The sequence below is a fragment of the Octodon degus genome, unplaced genomic scaffold, assembly GCF_000260255.1.
Source record: "Octodon degus isolate 3935 unplaced genomic scaffold, OctDeg1.0 scaffold00139, whole genome shotgun sequence".
Classification (NCBI taxonomy): Eukaryota; Metazoa; Chordata; class Mammalia; order Rodentia; family Octodontidae; genus Octodon; species Octodon degus.
The window spans coordinates 4012573-4034468 of NW_004524715.1; the positions used below are offsets into that span (position 1 = coordinate 4012573).

At 35.7% G+C, this 21896-nt stretch overlaps 1 protein-coding gene across 3 annotated transcripts in view; it reads left to right on the forward strand.

The window, feature by feature from the left end:
• The first annotated feature begins 1643 nt into the window (after positions 1-1643).
• Positions 1644-21896, forward strand: part of Slc16a7 (solute carrier family 16 member 7) — a 119566-nt gene continuing 99313 nt past the window's right edge. The window contains exon 1 of one of the 3 annotated variants that reach the window (XM_023701714.1): positions 1644-1763. The gene's annotated coding sequence lies outside the window, so the exon portion shown is untranslated. Of the gene's footprint in view, positions 1764-13247; positions 13523-21896 lie in introns of those variants that run through there. The other 2 variants (XM_004641634.2, XM_023701717.1) reach the window with 2 other exon arrangements.

The following is a 21896-nucleotide window of genomic DNA, read 5'->3' on the forward strand; positions in this document are numbered from 1 at the left end:
CTGGGGAAACTGAAAACAGTGGATTTGTTCTGTGATATCTAGAGGAGGACATGCTGTTTCATACTTGTCATTTGACAGCAAAAGGAATGCCACTCTTTCCAGCTCTGAACAATGTCCCCAACATTCTTCTCCTTCAGTCAGCCACTTGTCAGCTGATGTGACTTTGCATTTTTGCATGTGTCATTAATAGCTCACTTTCAGTTCCTTCATGTTACTTTCCAGTTGCTTCCAAAACAAACATGTTTTCTGGCTTAAGTGGAAAAGAAAGGAGGTTTAAAGCACAACAGGTTTTTAGTTGTTTTGACTGTATTATTAATTCAAACTACTTTCATCAGTATGGACTTAGTGATTGAGATATTAATGAATATTTTATTCAAGAAACTTTTTTTGCAATCGCTAATGAGCACTGCAAATTCAGAAGCACGATTGGAAAATGCTGCTAAATTAAAGGGTGAAAAGCGCTCTTGTAAGGCAGAAAATTATCTTCTATTTCTCCTGAAAATTTGAGAGTAAATTTACATACAATTAATATTCTTGTTAACTTTACTGTGGTATTTACCACAGTGTCTTATTTTGAAGGATTTCTCTTTTGTTAAATACATCAATAAAATTACTCCTGTCAATATACTTCATCTGTGTCATTCTTCAGATGATAACCAACCATGATTGCATGTGGATAATATGTTTCCATGATAACATGTATTTGTAGCCCTTTTAATAAATACCTTGGCAAAAATGTTTGTGTCTTGATTAAAACTTCCTCATGAGTTAGAAAAAATGATGAACCCTTAATACTGTTTCTAAATTCAATGCATTTAATTATCCAAGGAGTTTCTTTGTATCCATAATTGACATATTTTTGTGTGACTGCTTTTGCTAAATTCAGACAACCATATGTAAATAATTTCCTAGATATAGTCTTGGAATTTACACAATAAAATTAGATTGATAGTCTAACTAGGATTCCTTCCATGTTAGACTGCAGAGCCCAGCTTCCCTGGTCAAATAAGCTGATATTATGAGTGCTTATCTAACTGACCTCATAATTCCTTCCTAAGTTCACTCTTTGCCCTTGAAATCTATTTAAATAACTTTTGCTCAACACTATACTACTGTAAAATGTCTGACTGGTTTTTTTTTTTTTTTGTTTTTTTTTTTTGCGGGAACCGGGGATTGAACTGAGGTCCTTGCACTTTCGAGGGAAGCACTTATTCCAATGAGCCATCTCCCCGGCCCCTGTCTGATTGTTTTTGATGGTATCTGAAATTGGTTCAATAAGAACAAAAATACTAGGATTTATATACTTAAATTATATTTTACTTTTGAAATGAGTTATTAGTGGGGACTAATATTTATTCATCTTCATGAAGTAGTATTTTTCACTATGTTAAGCAGCAGCTATTAATAATATTTTTATACTAGATATTTGAAAAATGTGGACTGACTTATCTAGCAGTCTTTTTTTAATCTAGCAGTCTTAATTTGGTGTAGATACTACTTTTCTAGGTAGGGTAATTAGACAAAGAAGTAGAAAAAAAGTCAAAATACATATAATCAAGAACATACAAAGACGTATGTTCACTGGGTATTTTTTAAAGTACACTGAATATTTAAATGGTTACTGTATTTGTTGATTTTTCTAGGAGTCAATCTGAAGATGTGATGCTTTCCTGTGAAGGCTTAAAATAGGATCTTGGGAACTACAGGACTCTCAGACTCTTTGTGCCAATAGAGCAGAGCTACACTGTGAGGACCCTCAGTGTGTAAGGATATTTTTTTTCTGTCTCGTTATTCCCAGCCATGCTGTTGTTATATACAAGAGAAGCCATGCAGTATTTAAACTTGTATGTATGACTTGTTTCACTTTACATTATGTTTTCAAGTTGCATGTATTTCCTATGAATACCTCATTTATCTTTATTTTTGGCAGAGTACTCCACTGTATATAAACACTGTGTTGTCCATATTTGATCATGTATTCATGGACATAAACACTGTATCTAACATCTAGTTGTCATAAATTGTACTGCTATGTATGTAGGTATATGTATTCCTGTAATATGATAATTTTAACTCTTAGGAAGATACTTAAAAAGGGTATAGCAGATTCAAAAGGAATTTCTATTTTTAATTTTTTGAGGAATATCCATACTGATTTCCATAATGGCTGTTCTGGTTTACATTTCCACCAACAATGTAGTAGAGTTTCTTTTTCCACAAGCCTCACTAGCACTTGTTATTATTAGATTTTTTTCCAGTACCTTGAGACCATACTTTTTTAAAATTAATTTTATTGAGAAACAAATAGCAATGAGACAGTTTCAAAACCAATTAGTAGGACAGTTTCAATAATTAATACATTGCATGTTGTTGTCTTCGTAGTGGTTATTCATAGTACAAGATGCAGACATGATATCCTGTCCAAACATTATTAGTTAAATCTTTCTTCTCATTGAATTAAGAGAAACTAGCTATTTATCTATCCTATTTTGTATATACAGATACAAAATGGTCCTTTATTTGAATCTCCTTTTTTATTTAGTTTTTTCAGAGATGGGTTTTCCATTGCCATTTAAATATTGTAGATCTGTGAAATCGGCCAAATAATGTAGTCCAGTAGTCCATGATAGTGGTGGGTTATCTGTAGGACTGGCAATGTTGGAAGTATTTGACTTGAACCTTTTACAGCTCAGCAGACTAATATGGCTTTATTTTCATATCCCGTTTTTATACTTTTCTGCTGGATTGTTAAGACCAATATAAAGCAAGACCTATATAACAAGAAATTAACTTCTGTATCTCACAAGGTCAGCCAGATCCCCTCAGAATTTACCCTGAAACCCTGTACTGAAGTTTGTAGATCCTTTGTGTCAGCCATGTGAATGAGTCACAGCCATTGCTTGACCAATTTTCTCTCTGTGAAAGCCTGAGAGAACATTTTGTTTCTCTAGGTGACTCTCCTTAAGCACACTCTACATCGTTGATCACTTTCCTCTGTGGCCCCATAATCTCCTTGATCAGAAAATTTGGGACACAATTGAGTTACAGGGTGTTACACTACAGGTTCTCCTATGTCCTGAATCCTTACTGACCTTCAAGGGCAAGGGCCAAAATGTTGGCTGTCCTTGCAGCCCTTCCTTTTCTCTAATTTTTTTGGTCTGCAGACTTAAGTTGTTAGCTCTCCAGAAGAGAAGCTTAATAATATTATTACCCTATAACAGAGGCAGTTGAGCTTAACTTCACTATCTGTGTGAATATCAAATATCCTACACATAACATGGAACAGGTATTTTCCATCAAGTATTGATATGTTAAACTTTAAATCCCTACAGAATGTGAAGAAAAAAAATTTAAAAAATAAAAAAGATTTTTAAAAATAGGAATAAACAATAACATATTTTTACACAGAAATTTAGAAATCTAACCATATACAGCATTGTAGCAGCACAGTCCTATAACTTTTTTCTTGTCTCTTGTTTTCATTTATTACCCTTTTTCTTTAAACAAACATTTACTTGAGAGACAGTATAACAGTAATTGGTATGACATGACAAGCAGTACGTATTTAGAAGACCAGAATAACAGGCATTCCTAGCATGACCCTAGTATTACACAGTGCTGTTCAATGCAGTTGCTTAATTCACAGGTATAAGCATATATAGTTAGTCAGGGTGAGAATCCTACTAATGAACTGTTAGTTTCATAAACCTGCTGAAGATTCTCAGGATCATTGTCTTAACCATCTCGTGCATACAAATGTATGGTTTTACCTCTGTCATGTTCATAGCCATTCATTCTAGATAAGATGGCATCTTTTTTTGTTTGTTTCTTTGAGACAGGTCTAGCTGTGTAATCAGGATGGCTTTGCACTCACTTTGTGGCCCAGGTTGGCTTCCAACTGCCAACAGTATTCCCTCCTCAAACTCCTGGGATTATAGGTGTGCACCACTATGCCCAGACAGATGATATCTTAATGTAGTTTTAATTCACACTTCTGTAAAGGTCGGTGATGTTGAACATTTTTTCATGTATGTATTGGCTATTTGTATTTGTTTTGAAAAGTGTTTATTCCTTTCAATTGCCCATTTTTTGATTGAGTCTTTTATTTGGGGAGTCTAATGTTTTTGAGTTCTTTGTATATTGTAGATGTTAATCTTTTGCTTGAGGAATAACTGGCAAAGATTTTTTTCTCCCTTTTCTGTAGGTTGTCTCTTCACTATATTGGTTTGCTGTGTAAAACTTTTTTAATTTGATATGATTCTGTTTGTGGATTCTCAGCATTATCTCTTGTGCCACTGGGGTTCTGTTAAAAGTCCTTGCCTATGCCTGTGTCTTCAAGACTTGTACTAATTTCATCTTCCAGCAGATTATTTTTATTTTAACGTTTATATCAGTTATCTATTTTGCTTTTAGTTTAGTGTATGCTGAGATATATGGGCCTAGACTCAATCTTCTATTTGTAGAGACCCAATTTTCCCAGCACCACTTATTAGTCTGTCTTTTGTCCTGTGTATATTTTTGTTTCCTTTGTCAAAAACCAGATAGCTGTTCGTGCATTTTATTTGTTTTTTCCTTCTGTTCCATTGATTAACAGGCCTGTTTTTGTGCCATTGTCATGCTGTATCAATCAGTGTAGCTTTATAATATAATTTGAAGTCTGAGATTTTAATGCCAGTGGCTTTCCTTTTGTTCCCTAAAATTATTTTTGTTAGTCTGATTTCTTGTTCCATATGAATTTTAAGAGTATTTTCTTTAGATCTTCGAGAAATATCATGGAATTTTACTGAGATTCTGTTAAATCTGTGTATCAGGGGCTGGGGAGATAGTTTAGTGGTCTAAGTTCCTGCCTGGCAACCACAAGGACCCTGGTTCGATCTCCAGTTCCACATGCCATGCCTGCCCCGCATGGTGGAACATGCTTGTAATCTCAGTGCTGCGGAAGCTAAGACAGGAAGATCACTGTAAGTCTGAACTGTGTAGCAAGACCATGTAACAAATAAATAATCTTTGTATCACTACAGATTATGTTTGTTCTGGCCATCGAGATACAAGGGATGTCTTCCTATTTTCTGATAGCCTCAATTTTCAAAGTAATGTGATTTTCACATGTAGAGGTCTTTTATTCATAAATATTAATTTTTTTTGCAATGTTGCCAATAGTATTGTTTTCCTGATTTCTTCTGCAGTGAATTCATTATTAGTATACAGGAATGCTGTTGATTTCTGTGTATTTATTTTATGTTGCTCCATTGCTGAATGTGTTTATTAATTCTAGGAGTCTTAGATTGTTTTTGATTCTTAAAAGTAAAGCATCATGCCTTCTGGAAATAGTGATACTTTAATTTCATCCTTTCCTATATGCATTTCTTTTATTTCTTGATTGCTCTGGCTAATGTTTTGAGGACTGTACTGAATAGTTGTGGTGTTAACAGACATCCTTTTCTTGTTCCTAATTTTAGAGGGAAAGCTTTCAGCTTTTCTCTATTTATTATGATAATGGCAATGTTAGTCATACATAAATTATTGTAATCAGATTGAGATACATTCCTTCTGTGCCTATTCTCATATATATATATATATATATATATATATATATCATGTATAGATATTAGATTTTGTCAAAGGGGTTTTCTGCCTCTCTGAGATAATTATGTGCTTGTTGCTCTTGCTTCTGTTTATGTGATAAATTACATTTATTGTGTTGTGTATGTTGAATCATCCTTGGCTTCCTGAAATGAAGCTACTTTGTCATATTTTATAACCATTTTGATGATGTATTTGTGTTCTATTTGCCAATATCTTGTTAAAGATTTTGCATTTATCTTCATTAGAAAGATTGGCAAGTCATTCCTTTTTTTGGCTGAACCCTGTCTGGTTTAGAGATCAGGATAATACTAGCTTCCAAGAAGGACTTTTCAAGTACTACTTTTGTCTCAATTCATTAAAGAGTTTGAGGAGCGTTCGTGTTAAATCTTCCCTGAAGTTCATCTAGAATTTGGCTCTGAATCCATCAGGTTCTACAATTTTCTTATTTATTTATTAATTGCTGCTTCAGTTTTGTTGTCTGTTACTGGATTGTGCAATATTTTAAGTCTTCTTGGTTCAGTTTTGGTAATATGTATCTATGAATCTCCATTTCTACTGAGTTCTTTAATTTTTGAAGCATATGACTGTGAAGTTGCTAGCATTTTCTGGATTTTGACAGCAATCTGTCTATTTTGATTTCCCCCCTTTTCATTTCTAAGTCGCTCTTTTTCTCTCTGTTTCTCTATTTCTCTCACTCTCTCTATTTTTTTGTAATACCCGCTAAAAGATTGTCTATATTGTTCATTCTTTCAAGGAATCAGCTTTTCAATTCATTATTCTGTGTAAAGCATTGTTTTTTTAGTCTTCATTTCATAGATTTCTACTCTGTTCTTTATAATTTCTTTCTTTGTATGAGCTCTGAATTTGAATTGTTCTTATTTTTTTTAGGCCCTTGAGTTTTGTTTCTCTGATGTAGGTATTCATAGCTATCAACCTTTCTCATAGAACTTCTTTTATTGTGTCTTGTAAATTCTGGCATATATTGTACTGGCATTATTATTTAATTCTAGGAACTACCTTATTCTTCAATTTTTTTGGTGACCCATTGATTATACAAGAGTGTGCTGTTTAATTTCCATACTTTTTTTGCTATTGATTTCTAATCTTATTTCACTATTTTCTGAGTGTATGCATCATAAAGTTCCAGTTCTTCTGCATTTACTTGTGTATGCTTTATTAGCTACTACATGGTGTATTTTGGAGAAAATATCATGTGCTTCTGGAAAGAATTTGTACTCTGTTGCTTAATGGAATCCTGTGTAGATGTGTATGAAGTCCATTTGTTGTTCAGCTAGGACACTTTCTTGTTGAATTTTTGTTGTTGTTATTGTTATTTTGTTGATCTATTTGTCATGGTGGGGTATTGAAGTTCTCCTTTATAGTTGTACTGTTTATTTGATTTGTATTTCTATTGATGTTTGTTTTATGAAGTTGGATGCACTATGGTTTGGTGCATACATGTTTATAATTGTTATCTCTTCCTGTTGAACAGTTCCGTTAAGCAATATGTAATGCCATTATTTGCCTCTTTGATCAGTTTTGGTTTGAAGTCTGCTTTGTCTGAAAATATAATAGCTATTCTTGCTTGTTTTCAGGTTCCTTTTGCATAGAATATTATTTTCCATTCTTTGAGTTTCGTAGTCTATGATGTTTTGTGTGTATTAAATGGGTTTCTGGTATGTCCAAAGCATTCCATTGGATTTTGTTTCTTTAGTCATTCTGCTAATCTCTGTCATCTGATTCATGAGTTGAGTTCATTCACATCTATAATTATAATTAATAGATATTTTATTATTTTTCCAATTATATTATTTTCCTATTGTTTTGATTTCTTTCCCTTCTACTTAATTGCTACGCCTGCTTGTTATATATTCATTTTATTGGATCTTTTGGCATTAATTCTTTGTCCCTTAGGACATCCTTCTATAGGTTTTATGTAGTAGGATGGAAAACAAATCAAAACCTATTCTTCACAGAAATATCTGCAATATGAGGGGATACAACTGCTTTATTTATTTATTTATTTATTTATTTATTTTGGTACAGGGTCTACAGAGTGCAGGGTCGCCCTGTGTAGACTGGACTCATAGTAATTGTCCTGTTTTAGCTCCTCAAGTGCTGGGCTTACAGGCGCACAGCACGGCAGGGGTTGAACCCCGGCCATGGCGCTCTACCTACGCAGGCACTTTCATCTGCTGAGCTATTTGGCCGGCCCTAGAACTGCTTTAATTTTAATACTTAATACTCTACAATTTTTAACCACAAGTATGTGGTTAAAAACTCACACCAGTAATGACACTGTGTGTAATTAGTTAAATTTTTGTTCTTCACCAGGTATATCTGGCTTTTGGGGGGATCTTTCAGTCAAATCCTTTAGTTTTCACTTTGCAACCCTACTTTTTCCATATTTCACCAAATGGCATCTCATTTGCCCAGATTTAACTAAATATCTCAGAAATGAGCAAGGTTTTTCCCCAAAGTGTGAACCTGAATCTATATAGACCTCAGAATACTTTCAGAACACTGAATCCATGAGGAACATGAAATTTTCTTGACTGCTTTAACTTGAGGCAGCAGCTAACAATATTGATACAGTGGTGGAGAGGGAGAGAAATTATTGCTGACTCTGGCACTGGGTGCTGAGTCATTAGCAGAATGTCAGTGCATCAAATGAAAAGCTGTGAGGTCACCACGCACACTGAAGGCCGTGGCTGGGGTGTGGAATAGGATGAAACATTCTGAGCTAAAAAGGCGCTTTATTTTTTAAAGTAAAAGAATATTATATGAAGGTGGAGAAAGGGGAAAAAGAGCACAGACAGCTACTCTAAATAATCAGAGAGTATTCAAAAGGGAAAGATATTTTAAGCACTCTCTCTGGACATGTTTCCTCCATAAGCTGAATGTGAAAGTTGTAAATGTTCCATATACTCAAATCATCCTCCACCAATTCTGTTCAGTTAGTGGGAAGCTGCTGTCGACAAGGAAAAGGAATCTCCTAAGCTTGTGTAATCCTTACATAGTTTGTGTTTAGGAATACTCTCCATTACATTTTCCTATGATTTTGAAACTTTAAAGAAATTACTCTGTAATATAAATTTGACTGAAGAGTTTTTTCCTCTTGACCTTAACAAGGTTAAAAATATTCCCTTGTTAAAGACTCTGATGGATAATTAAGCCAGGGAATGAACTTGGAATACTTTTTTTGGTACATGTATGCTAAGTTTGAGTTCCATTATAATTCTGGAATTCAGAAAATAGAATCACAATCAGAACTGACCAATGAATGTTAAGACTGTGGTGTTCTTTCCAGGAAGAGAATAAATTAATATTTTTATCCACTTGAAAGCTCATGTTTGTGAGGCATTGGATTTTTGTATTTTATTGTCTTAGCTGCTATTTGCCATCTAAGCTATATATTTGAGCTTTCTGTTTGTTAGAATTTCTTGCATTTTTTTATTCAGGAGAAAAACTTGAGTTTTGCACACTAACTTAGCTTTACTTCTTAGTCATAATATGAAAAACATTGGAATCTCACATGGCAAATGTATAAATGCTGCATGAAACTTGGGAATCATGTTATAAACAAATCTTTTGCCAAGAACTTACTGCCGTGTTACAAATACAGAATTAATAAACTGTTCTAAGAGCACACATGTTATTTATCAAAGTTTTCTCCTACAACTGTCTGTATTTCTTTTTCTTTCCCATTGCTGAAGAATTTTGGAAACTGGAATTCAAAAAACCTATTTGCATGATCTATTCTTGGAGTTACTCCTGAGAATGTGTACTCTTGGCAGAGGTCAGTCACCTTCACCTAGTTTTCCCCAGAGTTAGTGAGCAGGTCTGTTTTGCATTTGTCTTTTCTTTTTTCATAGATCCAAGTAGCAAGCTCAACTGTGTTTATCTCACATCCCACACACTTCGGTTACTCAACTTTAGTAACACAAGCTCTTTGTTATGAAGATCAATATATCCCTAAGCTATACTTCTTATTTAGAAAAAAGGGGTGAAAAGGCTGTTGTACAGCTCAGTGGTAGAACACTTGTCTAGAATGCATTAGGCTCTGGGTTTGATCCCTAGAACTATAAAGAAAAAAAGAGATGAAAAGAGAAAAGTAAGTCTAATTGTTGAAGGTTTTACTGTTATTACAAAGTTGATAAAAGTTAAAGGGTTAGTTATATTTGCTGTTTTTCCTATGACAACAAACACTGATCCATAATTTTTTCTTTAGGTAAATTTGAATTTTTTTAAGATTTATTAAAAATGTATATTTAAGATGTTGCCCTAGTTTTGTGTTAAAGATACCTGAAGAAAAATACATACTACATTTAGAAAGCAAATATATGATTTGTGGTTTGAGCTCTTTCATCTTTTCTAAAGTGCTCTGTAGACATATAGGTTATGGTTTCAATCAATGAATAGTATTTTTGAAGATTTCATAACATAATAAAATACCTAAAGTAATACAAAATAAATATAAAAAGTCCATACTCCAACCCATAATAATAATGCAGGTCTTACAAGTTTTTGTGATGACACCATTTTCACATATTAAACAGGTATTTTTATATTTTTTATCCTTATTTAACTTTGGGACATCTTATAATACCAAAAATACTAATTTTACATATGGTAGTTTAATAAAGTTAACATTTTTCATAGCTTGATTGATAGTATGTTTATTTACTAAATTAATAGTTTCCTTATTTTTTTTATTTTTCCCCATAATTTTATTGATAAACAAATAGCAATGAGACAGTTGCAAATCAAATCGGTAGGAAGTTTCTTTATTTTTTTTTTTTATAAAATAAGCAAACAATGACAGGATTTATTTGTAAAAAGTAAAGAGTGAGGAAGAAACTGACTCTGCAGACTGAGCTTGTGCTGAGTAAAAGAGGAGAAGCAGGATTACAGTAGCCCTGGAGGGCGCAGGGTGGGTGGGCTGTGCTGCGGACTCCAGAGGAGTCTCCGTAGATGGTGCTGAGTCTTACTGTTGTAATATTAGAAGTAGTTGGTAGAGCAAGCAACTTCATTGGAATTTTAGTTATTTATTTTTTTAAAGAAACTCTACAGATACCCAATGAAGTTAATTTTAAATGATCCAGCACTTACATTATGTAAGTAATCTTATGCCAAATAAATGTATTGAACTTTGGGGGCTGGTGAGATAGCTCAGTGGTCTAAAATGCCTGCTTAGGCAAGTGCGCAGGGACCATGGTTTGATGATCCCTGTCACCACATGCTGCGCTAGCCCGGCCCCCAGGGTGGGCTGAGCTGGCCACAAATTAAATAAATAAATAAATAAATAAATAAAGTATTGAACTTTAGATAGTGTTAAAAATTAAAACAGGCCATTGTTTTGTACTGTGCTTCTGCACTGGGCCCCAGAGGACCATATGAAAAATCAGAATGGAGTCACCCATGCGCCTAACGGGTGGTGTCTGTGGGCCTTGAGTTGGAATCTGGGATTTGATATTTTCAGATCAATAAGGGGGAAACTAAACTGATCACCTGATTTGAGAAATCAGGATTGCAGAGATGGCAGCCAAATCTCCCTAACCAACCGGCTTAAGTCATCATGATCATAAAGTTCCTTCTTACATTAATCCTTACACTAAAAGATAGCTTAAAGTAACTTGACCTGAACCAATCAGTTCTTTTTCTGTCTTTGTGTCTCTACAAAAATAACTTTAAAATGATCATTTTACTTTGTATTCTTTTGTTTCTACTTTTTCAGCCTATTCCTGTCTATAAAGCTGACCTCTTATGCTCAGCCAGTTGTACTTACACTATCTTATGTAGTGAATTGCTGTTTGAATCTGGAATTGAGAATCAAACCAGTCAAACTAGTTTTTGTTGTTATTTGTTTTTGAGACAAGATCTTTTTATGTAGCCTAGGCTGGCCTGGAACTAGTGGTGGTCCTCCTGCCTCAGCGTCCTGAGTGCTGGAATTACATGTGACACCACCTAGGCCAAATTGGTGAAACCTGTCCTTCAACACTAGTCACTAAGCACGCTGCTGTTTGAGACAAAGGGGCTCTAGAGGAATTCTCAGTAAAGGCGTCATCTCCTTTTGAGTGCCAGATATATATTATTTAATTATATAATCCATAGTACAGTTTGTTCATGGTGTGTAATTTCTTTATTCTTTTATTTCATTTTAGTTTTTAAACAAAGTTTTTAAGTTGATTTTTAAACTTAGCTTTAGAAACAGCAACAACACTACACATTTTATTTTAGAAAAGCAATGGGGGCCAGCCAGATAGCTCCGTGGACTAATGCGCCTGCTTAGGCAAGTGCTAGGAGACCAGGTTCAATCCCCATGCCTTGCCAGCTGCGCCCTGGGGCATGCAGAGAAGGTGACTGAGACTGGACATGGTGGTGCGCACCTGTGGGCCTTGCGTTGGAATCTGCTATTGAGTATTTTCAGATCAGTAATCCCAGTGCTTGGGAGGCTGAAAACATGAGGATCACTGTGAGACTGATCTGTGCAGTGAGACCCTGTAGACCCTGTAGACCCTGGACTAAATCCATAAAAAAAATAAATAAATAAAGCATTGGCTTTATTTGGTTAAATTAGAGAAAATTTCTGAATATTTATGATTTTACCTGGTTATATATATAATACACACATATATAATAGATCAAAATGCTTGGGAAGGATATTTTTTATTTTTAAAGCAACTTTTTTAGTGCACGCATCCAGTACATAATTACATTCATAATGAGGAGTTGGTACATATACATAACACATCCGAGTTCTTCTTTTACCTCCTCTTTTCGTTTTCTCCTCAGTCCTTCCTGTTCCCCTTCTCATTTGAACATTTTCTTCCTCCTTTCCAATACTTTATACTTTGCTATTTCTTAATGCTTGATTCTTAATCATTACTTCTTTCCCATAGGAAATGAAATGACCCAAGCAACTGGTTATAAATTTAATGGTATTCTGTTTTACTGAAAGGAACATGGACCTTGGATCCTGACAAGCTAGAGTTAGAATCCAGAACACAGTAGTACTTCCCAGCTGTCTGACTTCATATAAGTAATAGAAATGCAAAGACTCAGTGTCCCCTTATAAAACACCATAAAATCTATCCTACATTAAATAACAAATGTAAATCTTTTGGTAAAACTTTTATTTTTTGGTACCAGGGATTAAACTCAGGACCTTACACTTGCCAGGCAGGCACATATGCCACTGAGCTAACTCCACAGTGGTAAAGATCTTATGTAAAAAATGAGCAGTTAGTGGTAGCTGCTTCTTTCTCCGAAGGTTATTGTAATTCCTTAAAGTACAAGACAGTATTTCTACTCCACCTTCACATTCCTTCTTACATGTTGAACTGGGGACCCTGTGTGACAGAGGGCGTGTTGGTACAGAGCAGCTGAGGGAGTGAGGAGTGTGCTGTGTGATCAGGCTACAAAGAGAAGCCCTCACAGGATTCAGCACATGACCTTGACCTCCTTATTGTTGTTCGTAATTTACTGAGATCCTTAACCTCAGCTTGTGAAGATTTACTGACACATTAATGTGTATACTTTCATACTTTTGCAGTGTAAATATGATATTAAATCACATGATGGAAAGCACACTTAAAATGTGGCTCCATTGACTTCAGAGAATCAGAAGATTAAATTTAGCAGTTTGAACTGCCAGACTAGGTCACCTTCTTTGACCCAGGATATAATGTAAGCCAAGCTTACTTTACACTGTGAAAAACATGAGCTAATTGTGCATATCAAAGCAAGTTCTTCAAGAAGAGAGAACTGCCGTACCTTTCCCCTATTTGAGAGGAGAGAGAAGGAAGGGCCAAGCTGAGAATCTCTGGAGACTGGTGTGCAAGTTTGCTTCTGGTGAAAAGTTAACGATCACTTGCCTCTGTTCTCACCTCTGAACCTTGAGAAAGTAGCAAACTTGAGTTTTCTCTCTATTCAGGTAACTTTAAAGTTATACAGACTTTACTCATGTTAACTATACTCTACAAACATGTGGTTTTCTTTCTCATTCTTTCAATATCATCTTATATCATGTTCTAAGCTTATTGAAAAAACAGATTTCTTGTTTGAAGTATGCCAGGTTAATGCTAATGAGGGTTTCTGTGTTTGAGTTAAAGAAAGAAAAATTTTAAATGTTTTTATGCAGTTAGCTTTTGTGGTTCTTAATCCTTTGGCTGAAAGATGTGCTAGTCATAGTTATTTAGAATGATATAGTACTTTATATAGTCTGCCAAATCTTGGCTAATAAGGAAAAATTTTTAAATTTTAACACTGAAATTTAAAAAAGGGTGAATTTTAATCACTAGATATTATGTGTACTTGACATTATAACTACTAAATTATAACTACTAACTACTACTAAGTAGCCCTATTTTATATTCCAAATTGTTACTTATAAATATCAATGTGCATTTTGCTGAAAAATAGTAAAAATAAATAGACTTTTTCTCACTATGCGGATTACATAATTCAGTCCCAAATAACTGGGACGGTACTACAGCAGCATAAGAACTCACTGTACAGCTGTACTTCAGGAGATACTACTTGCAGAATGTCAGTGTAATCAAAGACCCCGTCAGCTAAATTTCAGTCTTCAAAACTACTTTATAAAACTAAATGTGTTCTGTACATTTACAGAATAATCATGTTTTGCATTGAGTTGTCAACATACAAAGCATTGTTTTAGTCACTGAATTATAAATTCAGTGAATTGGTAGAGTTTTGATTCTTTCTAAACTGTCTGATCACTGCTTTCTTTATTCAACAAGTATCCAAAGCTAAGAATGCTTGCGTTGGTTGCGTTTAGACTCACAAAAGGACAAGTAAATATCAAAAGCTGTGTTTTATGATACTACACACAAAGTTTTCGTTTACATTTTTTCTAAAGTAAAATGTGAGGCAATATTGAGGACTGTACAATGGAAATTTGAGGCTGGTGGGAAACTAGAAAAATACCCTCTTTATATCTAGGGACTAGAGCCAGGGAGATGAATTAACAACAGTTGTTGTGTGCCCTGGGACTAGAATTCAAAGTGTGTTCACTAGGTGACAAGTTGAGCAAATAGTTTATTAGTCATTGTTCATGCTGTTTTTGAAGGAAAAATCATATTTTACTCCTTTATACATTTCAATTTTGAAGTACCACTAAATAAGCACTGCCAGTGGAGATTTAGTTATGTTGTAATATTTTCTAGATTTACCCTTGGCATTATTAAATTTTATATTAGTCTAATTTATATAATGTTATGCTTCTGGCTGGATTTGCCTGTGTACATTAAGTTCTATTTACAAAAAGAATTTTTAAGTCTTTAGTGGAGAGTATTACTAGTTCTTAATTTAATACATATTAGAGCTGTAGTGAAAATTTAGTAATTTTAACTACATTTAGTAATTTATAAATAAATTTAGTAATTTAAAAATGGCTAAAATTTCACTAATGAAAAAATTAAAATGAGAATAATATCAAAGTCAAAGTATGCAGATAGATCTTCATCAAAAGTTCTAAACAATTCATGTAGAATGTAAGGATAGAACAATTAGTTAACATGATTTATCTTCAACAAAAATTCTACCTAATCCTAATAAGAGTTAAAGGTAAATAATCGTTCGACATAATGATAAAAATTTTTTGTTTTACTCTTACAATTAACTGGTTTTTGAAAGTTGGATATGTGTTTATGATGTTTTCAGTAGTCCCCCAGTAGTCAGTGTTAATATTCAGAGCCTGTGTTGCATGTATTTAATAAATAAATCCTTATCTAATTCATGATGACCTTTGGATATTCACTTTTCTATTTCTTATTGAGAGTATGCATATCAATTTCCTGTCAGTAAATTCTCTTTGTGAAATGGTACTGAAATCGCTTTGCCTGTTGCCCACTCCTCCTGGTTTGTGTGTGTGCACACTCAAGTTTTAATGTTCATTAAACAAGAGAACAACAGCACCATGTGAAGGCTTCAGGTACTGGAAAACCTAAATTAACATCTGAGTAGCTTGATAACCTGCTTTGCAAGTTATGGATAATTACATGACCCCTATAAGAGCTCCTATTAAGTGAGCTCTAATTGGGGCTATTGCACTAATAAAGCTTTTTTCCTTTTTTTTTTTTTTTTTTTTTTTTGTATTTTAGGGAAGGGTCTACGGGATGTTCAGGGTCTCACTGCTAGATCGAACTCATAGTGATCCACCTGTTTACAGCTTCCCAAGAGCTGGGATTACAGGCATGCCCCACCACACCCAGTCTCAATTGCCCTCTCAGTGTGCCCCAGGGAATCAGATCCCGAGACCCCTGGCCCTTATGCCTGCTTGCAGGCGCTTTAATCTGCTGAGCTATTTGGCCGGCCCAATAAAGATTCTTTCACTAGAGTGTGAGACTCAAATGAATTTATGAAAGGCTTGACCTGGTAGATTATAAGTTCTTAGTGAACTCTTTCCAGATCCACCATAATAAAGTACCATAGTTTGAGTGTTTTAAACTACAGAAATTTATTCTCACTTAGTTTGGAGAATAGAAGTCTGAAATGAAAATGTCAGAGGGGCTATTCTTTTTGGAAGCTTCTGAGAGAGGATTCTTCTTTGCACTTTTGATGGACTCACGCTTTCCCTGCTTGTGGCAGCATGTCTCCCGCCTGTGTCTCCATTTCCTTATAACATTGTTTCTCTATTCTGCTGCTGTCTTCTTTTATAAAGACATCTATAATGCTAAAGTAGATGTTGCTGCCTACTCTGGCATCACCCATTACATCTGCCTTGCTATATGCTATTTTTTGGATCTGGAATGTTCTCAAAGTCCCATATGTTAAAAGATTGATCCCTAGCTTGGTGCTTTTTAGATGTGGTCGATACCTTTAAGGGGTGGGGCCAGGTGGGATGTTAGGGCCCTATAGGCCCTCAGAGGAGCTGTTGAGGCCCAGTCCCTTACTCTTCCCCTCTTGAGCGTCCCTTGGCATGAGGTGAGCAGTTGTGCACTGCTGATCACTAGCCCCATGAAGTGCTGCCATAGCTCAAAGTAATGAGCCCATCCTGTCACAGACATTCAGCTCTAAAACTCTAAGCCAAAGTAATACTACTCTCCTTATAGACGGATTATATCAGTCATGTGTCACAGTAATGGAAAGCTGACTTTCCAAGTATGGTCATATTCTGAGATATTGGAAGCCAAAGCTTTAGCAAACTTTTGAGGGACACAATTTGATCCATAACCCCCCCCTTTCAAGTTTTTCCCATGCAAGGTATACTAATCTGATCACAACATTGGCATGTGTCTAGTTCATTCCAATATGAACTTCAAATAAAAATTCTAAATGAGTTTTGAATGAGATTTGGAGTATTATCCCAGGATAAAATACTTTTCCATCTGTAGACCTGTCAATCTTTGGCAATAATTTGTCATTTACTTCCAAAATATAATGGTTAGGTAGAAGTACAGCGGCTATTCTTATTCTAAAAGGGAGAAATCAGAAGGGAATACAAGTTCACAAGCTTCAAGGGAAATTCCAGTAGGTTAAAAGGCCTGCAAATAATTATCTGAGGCTTGATGCTCTGCCTTTCAGGCCTGTTAGAGTGGTCCTGATCCTTTATACATGGGCAGCCTCTGTGCCCCACTCAGCCCCGGGTGTTGGCCCTGCTCTTTAGAACCAAGAAGGTGGCTTTACCCGTGCAAACTGAGGAAGTTCCTTCCCGAAAGCTCTGCATCTGTGATTCTCCCTTAGATCACTCTATTGGACTCATTCAGTATTTCTTTCAGTACAGGATGACTATGTATCTGCTGGGATAAAAGTTTTTAAAATGTCATTCTTTTGTGCAGTGAGATTGAAGCCATTAGATGGGAGAGTCCTCCATAGATCTTCTCTGTACACATGCATCTCCACTACCATTGCATGGTCTCATACTGTTATTGTATGTGTACTCTTCTATCTAATGCTTGAGGTTTTTGCAAGTTCCCAGATTTTATATATTTTATCATACTAAAGTAATTTTTATAAAAAGCCTCTTGCCTTAATGATGTTTGAAGTGATATCTATATCTATATCTTTAGTTTATTCATTCTATGTCTTCCATAGACTAACTTTATTTGACTATAATTAGAAAAAGTTCCAGGCCACATAACAACCGTGATGTTAGTAATTAAATTCTCTTGGCCCATGTCTCCTTTCACCTTTGAATTCTTAGCATGTAAGCATTTATTATCACTTGTAATTTGTTTGCAAATTCACCCACATTCTCTCCAGCCAGGAACTTGGATTCCAGTCCCACCTCTTGCACTCTGGAAGGAAAGATTAACATCTAGTGATATTTTCTTCCAGCCTTTATCTTATATATTCTTGTTTTACTTATTTTATTGACATATTAATTGTACATATTAATGTGGTTCAGTGTGAGACACACACAGCATGCAGTGATCTAGATCAATAGCTGTCTTCTGCCCCTCCTTCAGCCTTTTTAGCTTCCACGTATGAGAGAGAATATGTAGTAATCAAGTTTCTGTATTGGCTTCTCTCACTTAATGTCCTCTCATTTCATCCCTTCTTCTGCAAATAACAGGATTTTATTTATTTTTGTGGCAGAATAATATTCCATTGTGCTTATATATCACATTTGATTCATTAATTTATCTGTTTGTGGGCACCTAGGCCAATTCTACATCTTAGCTGTTGTAAAGAGTATCACAATAAACATAGAGATTTAAGCATCTCTTTTTTATCTTTTTCTTTGGTCAGATATCTAATTTAGTTTTCCTCTGTTCAGATTTTATTTTTATTACCCTAAGTTTACAAACAGCGGAGTTACATCCTGTAGACACACCTTGACCTCCTGGCTGACCTGACTAAAGCTGAAAAGCAATAACTAAGTCTGAAGTGGGTGGCAGTATTATGTAGGCCAAGACAATAAGGGCTGCTTTGAATTTTGTGAGTTGCAAAGTGACATTTTTATATAAAAATCAAGAGGCTTTATTTCTATCCTTACTTAGATGAAAGACTGTTACCTGTGTACCAATATGGTCCTCCAAGTGCATTTTACAGTAGTCCAAGGACTTCAGTGTAAATGCTGTTTTGGATATAGTCAGCTGTTTGAACCAGTGCCGCAGTAATGCTCTGGATTTCTGTACTGTAAAGCATGAAATGTTGACTTAGACTTGGGTTGGGATATTTTGTAGTAATAAATTCCTATTGCTAACATCTCATTATAAAATAACTTACAAGACTCCATAAATTTAGAATTTTGAACAGTGCGAGGTGCTTCACAGGGTATTTTTGCTACATAATACTCCCACATATAATGGAGCTAAGCTGTTGGAAAGAATTTTTAGCATTTTATATCTGGGTGTAGAAGAGCATTTGCCACAAAGATGAATTATTCTTTCTGATAATAACTGGCAAATATATTTGGTTGTTGCTTTAGGATAGTTGTTAAAAAATGCTAGCAGATTCTTTCATTAAAGTAGACAATAAATCATGAAGGTCATAACCCTCTGATGTTGAACACAATCCCTACTTCAGGAAGGTAGTGAACTTTAATTAAAAGATTCTGCAGATTTCCATCTGAGTTAGTTAGCTTTCTTTCACAGTGAGAAAACACTTGAGAAGGGCAACCCAAAAGGAGGAATGCTTGGAGCCATGATTGCAGAGGTTGCAATCTATGGTTACTTGATCTTACTGCTTTGGCCTGTAGACAGGCTAAGCAACATGTGGGGAGCACGTGCAGCAACATTGCCCACACCAGAACAGCTGGAGAGTGGCAGACAGGAGGAAGTCTGGAGGCCCAGTAGCTCCTCCGGGAGCACAGCTTCCTAACCTCAGGTCCTCCTGCCAGGTCCCACAGATTCTGCCACCTTTCATAGCGCTATCAGCTGGCAGCCAAACTTACAGCATGGGAGTCGGTGGGAGAGGGTACTGAAATCTAAGCACAACAGGCAGAAATCTCTGAACTGTACTGATACTGTCAGTTCGTCAGGGTTATCTTTGTTGCTAGTAGGTCTGTTGCAGTTAAGGGAAAATCCCAAGCATTGTTAGCAGGTCACTAAAGTTAAAGATGTAGGGTGGAAATGGTAAAAAAAATAGGAAGAGAATGGCAAAAATAAGGTAGGGGATCCATGTATTAATTAAAGAAAACAATCAGTGGGCAAGGGTTTTGATCCCCAGGTCTGCATGCCGGCCCTGCCTGGGAGAAGCTGAGATGGTGAATGAGATTGTGTGTGATGGCATGAGGCTGTAATCCCAGCACTTGGGAGGCTGGAAACAGGAGAATCACTACAAGTCTGATCTAGTAGTGAGACCCTGAACACCCTGTAGACCCTAGACCCTTCCCTAAAATACAGTGGGGGGAACCATGAAAAAAAAAAAAAAAAAAAAAAAAACCAAAAACCTCAGACAACAATTCCAATCCTCTGGGAACTAGAGTGGAATTCCACAGATAAGGTAGAAATTGTGCTGTAGAGATCTGGGTGCATTTGGGACGGCCACAGCTCATTTGGCATTCAGGTATCTCATGTCTGATTGGGCGGATGCGAGAGGACTGAAGGTAGACCCATATCATATGGATCAGAGTGCCAGAGAGTTCTAAAATGTAATTGTTTCCAAGAATGATGGGGCTGCCCATCACCTTTTGACATCTGACCCATAATTCAGCAAGTCTGGGACCCTGTGATGGTGACACAAACCTAGGAGCCTCATTGTCCAGAAGGATAGCTCAGATTCCTTTATAGGGCAGTAACAGGGCCCAAGCGATCCTTGAAATTTGGCAAGAGATGCCAGGTACCAATTCTCATATGGTTTTCAAGTGCGTACTTGTTTGATATTTGTTGTTTCAGCTATTGACCATCTTGCTAAGGGCTGACTGCTTATTTTTTCTAAGATTTGTATGTTTTTCTGGTTTGTGTATAGTTGCCCCCCCAAAGCCTCATGCAGTTAAGGAGTGGCTTTTGGAGTTTGTGATTGATTACTGTAGGTGTGGATGCTGCACCTGCCCTGGGCAGGTAATTTGCATTACAATGTAAGGAGGAAAGAGAAGCCAGCTGCTTGAGCTGCTGCTACTCCCTTGTGCTCTTGCTCTTTGCTGCTGCCATGAAGGGTTGCTCTCTGCTTTGTTCCCCTCTGCCTTGGAGCCAGCTGAGTATGGACTGAAACCTCCAGTAACTGTGAGCTAAATAAACCTGTCCTTCTTTCATTTTGGGTGTTGAGTATTTGTCCCAGCAATGACAGAAGAGTAACTAAGACAATGTTGTAATTCATACTCAATATAAAATTGTTTGGAGATAATGCTTGTTGGAGGTATTTAGGGCTAAAAGCAAACCTTGAACTGGTGCCCTTCTGAGGAGAGAGAACAAAGGGCTTCATCATTCTCATTCTGTCCTTAGACCAAGGCAAGCCAAGGGAGCATGCAGCAAGTGTACCCTCACCAGCCTCCAGTAGTGCTGAGATTACTGTCTGTGCTTCCAGCCTGTAAAACAGTAAGGAAATGAATTTCCATTGTTCAGGACATCCAGTCAATGGTCATTTGTTAGGACAGCTTGAACAAACTAATACAGGCAGCAGGTCACATGGTCAAGACCGAGAGTAAATACAGAAATAACTTCTTAAAAGTGTAAATAAAAGAAAGAAGATCATTTGTAGCCTTTGTTACAATCAACTGTAATTGTGTGACAGTCTGAACAGACAGATTATATAATAAAATGTATGTAGGGATTATAAAAAGGAACAAATTATGATTATTTTGATATAAAATATTTTTAAAAGATATTCTTTCATAAAATAGCATGGGCTTTGATGTACTGTATTCATTGTTTCTATCTGAAATGTTATACACTAATAAGGTGCACATAGAGTGTTGTATGTTTTAATTTTGGATGCTGTCGATATTTCCCAGTTAGTATAACATAAAACCAAATGACAGTGCAGCATAAGTATTTATTAAATTCCCATTTGCATAATCTGTTCAAAATTTAAAATGTCTATTATTCAACTGTCAATTGACCCTTAGGCAAATTGTCAAGAAACTTATGAAGGTAACAGCATGAATATGTGAGTATGTGTACTGAAGTGTCTCTTGTGTAAAATATGACTCCTCGCTTTCTTGCTTCTGAAGTGATTAAGCCCCAAAGCTAAAGTTGACAGCAGTCATTGCCCAGATTGATGTTCTTAAAGGCTAACATGTGACAAAGTTTGCTTCTGATTTATTATGCTTCCAGGTAAAAGCAGTCTAGCTCATTTTTTAGTATTTTCACTATACTATTCCATTAATTGGATAAAAATTCAATTTCTTTAAAGCACAGAAATTTTGAATAATATTTTAAAGCAATTTTTATTTTATTTTG